This window comes from Salvelinus sp. IW2-2015, unplaced genomic scaffold (assembly GCF_002910315.2).
Source record: "Salvelinus sp. IW2-2015 unplaced genomic scaffold, ASM291031v2 Un_scaffold3856, whole genome shotgun sequence".
Classification (NCBI taxonomy): Eukaryota; Metazoa; Chordata; class Actinopteri; order Salmoniformes; family Salmonidae; genus Salvelinus; species Salvelinus sp. IW2-2015.
Genome location: NW_019945130.1, coordinates 16322 through 19308, shown reverse-complemented (window position 1 = coordinate 19308; position 2987 = coordinate 16322). Strand labels below are relative to the sequence as shown.

Sequence of the window (2987 nt, the reverse complement as noted above, 5' to 3'; positions counted from 1 at the left end):
CAGTTAAACTCAGTGCGTCTATAATATCCACAGTATAACTCAGTGGACTATACTATATACAGTATAACTCGTGGACTTACTATATACCCAGTATAACTCAGTGGTCTATAAATATATACAGTATAATAGTGGGTCTTCTATTACAGTACTAGGGTCTAACTATATACAGTATAATTCAGTGGTACTTATACATATAGTAACTCAATGTTATACTATATACCCCCAGTATAACTCAGTGTCTATATAATATATTACCAGTATAACCCAGTGGTCTATAAATACCACAGTATTAAAACTCATGGTCTATAATATATGACAGTATAAACTCAGTGTCTATAATATACACAGTATAATACTCAGTGTCTTACTATTATACCAGTATAACTCAGTGGTCTATACTAATACAGAATACTTCAGTTGGTCTATATATATACAGTATAACTCAGTGGTCTATAATATATACAGTATAACTCAGTGGTCTATACTATACAGTAAAAACCTCAGTGGTCTATAATATATACAGTATACTCAGTGGTCTATACTATATACAGTATAACTTCAGTGGTCTATTATTATACAAGTATAACCTCAGTGGTCGATAATATATACAGTATAACTTCAGTGTCTATACTATATACAGTATAACCTCAGTCTTACCTCAGGAGGTTGGTCATGGGGGGTTTCAGACAGTACATGTGGTACCTCTGTCACAGTCGTCAACAGAACAACAGCTGGTCCTAACAGACACAGAGACAACTCAAAGTGGTTAACTCACTTAGCAAGTCAGTGGTAACTGACACAACGTGGTAACGAGACAACGTGGTAACTGACGACAAACGGGTATGTGAACAACGCGGAACTGAGACAACGTGTAACTGAGACAACGTGTGTAACTGAGACAACGTGGTAACTGAGACAACGTGGTAACTGAGACAAACGTGTAACTGAGACAACGTGGTAAACGGTAACTGGACAACGTCTAACTGAGACAACGTGGTAACTGGGACACTGGTACTGAACAACGTGGTAACTGAGACAACGGGCTAACTTGAGACAACGGGTAACTGAGACAACGTGGTAACTGAGACACGCGTAACGTGAGGACACCATGGTACTGAGCAATGCCACATTCACTGACAAAATACAACTGACATAATGTTAAATCCTTTCCACTGTGAATTTTTACAGAAATGCCTTTCAAGACAATGGTAGCCCACTGAGCTAAAGCCTACAGGGCTAGGTAGTTGTAGGGAGATAGTCTAAAGGAATCTTTCTGGGCCAGATGAAAGAGTTTTAGAATACAGGCCACGGTCTAGAAACAACTTATTCAAAGCCCTTACGTGTCTCCGGAGGGGGCGCCGCAGAGACTGCAGGACTTGCACTCGATGCCCTGCCACTGGTAGTCTTCACCCCGTCATCCATGTTGTCTGTGAACTGCAGACATTAGGGGCCTGGGAGGGAGGAAGGGGAGGGAGGATGGAAGGAAGGGGGAGGGAAGGAGGGAGGAAGTAGGAAGGAAGGAAGGAAAGGAGAAGGAGGAGGAGGGAGGGAGGGAAGAAGAAGGGGGGGGGGAGAGAAGGGAGAGGGGGAGGAGGGAGGGGAGGAGGGGGGAGGAGGGAGAGGAGGGAGGAGAAGGAGAAGGAAGGCTGGGGGGGAGGACGCCTCTATTTACATCGCAACTCAAACAGAAAGACAACATCTGCGATTGTTTTTATAAACTCAATACGGTGAATAAACTAGATACTGTAGATGTTAAATGAATAAAACAGTATCAGTTGCTGCTGTCTCCTCAGAGATAGGTAGGTCATTCATGATCATGACAAGTTGTGGCTAAAGTCACACTATAGTAAAAAGGACCATGGTTAACTGTACAACCAGGTTTCTGCTGACTGAGATACAGCAGACTTGTGACTTGTCCTACATTTTCCATAGTGGTGTTGTCAGTAACAATAACAAACGTTACCCATTCATAGTTCTCATCAGAGTGTCAATGGGATGTCAATGGGATGTCAATGGGATGTCAATGACTGTCAATGGGATGTCAATGGGATGTCAATGAGATGTCAATGGGATGTCAATGGGATGTCAATGGGATGTCAATGAGATGTCAATGGGATGTCAATGATGTCAATTTCAGACCTATCTAACGAGACTTTGTGTCCTCACTGTTCGCTACCGGACAGAGAAAATACAGTGGGATACAGCATTGGTGTACTGCTATTTTGTGATTTAATTATCTCCCACTAATATTACTAGACTGAACTCATCCTTGGGAATGATACATTGTGAAATATTAGAAGAATATATTTACAGTTTAAGTTATAAAGTGTGGGTCATCTCTAGTCATGAAGGACGCTGCTTGGCCTTCCTACGCACAGCTCTGCTGAACCAGAGACACGCCAGCAGTGCAGTCTACAGTACGTACAGCTCTGCTGAACCAGAGACACGCAGTAGTGCAGTTGTAGTACAGCTTACAGCTACAGTCTATAGTACAGTCTGTAGTACAGTCTACAGTGCACTCTGTGTACAGTCTATAGTACATCTACAGTAAGTCTATGGTCTAGCAGTCTACTAGTGCAGTCTTAGCGCAGTCTTCAGTAGCATGTCTCGTGGCAGTCTATAGTCAGGTAACTAATAGGCAGTGTACGCAGTCTGTAGGCAGTCTTACAGTGAGTCTAATAGTTGTAGTCTAATAGCCAGTCTTGTAGCAGCAGTTCATGCTAGACAGTCTACATAGCCAGTCTGTAGGCTACAGTCCTTAGTGCAGTCTAGTCAGCTGTCACAGTCACCTTCATGTACCAGTCTACGTGCAGTTTGTCGCAGTCTGTAGCGCAGTCTTAGTAGCAGTCATGTAGTCTAAGGGCAGTCTGATAGCGTAGTACAGTCTATAGGGTCTGTCGACAGTCTGTAGACGAGTCTATTATGTCACAGTGGCTCTGCTTAGTGACTAACCATGCGTTATCATATAGCACAGTCTACACGTGCAG

The 2987-nt window shown here is 43.0% G+C and overlaps 1 long non-coding RNA gene across 2 annotated transcripts in view; it reads right to left on the bottom strand.

The window, feature by feature from the left end:
• Positions 1-658: 658 nt before the first annotated feature.
• The window catches only part of LOC139026092 (uncharacterized), a 6645-nt gene continuing 4316 nt past the window's right edge, over positions 659-2987 (bottom strand). The window contains exon 4 of one of the 2 annotated variants that reach the window (XR_011477802.1): positions 659-737. This is a non-coding gene — a long non-coding RNA (uncharacterized lncRNA). Of the gene's footprint in view, positions 738-1357; positions 1452-2987 lie in introns of those variants that run through there. The other variant, XR_011477801.1, reaches the window with a different exon arrangement.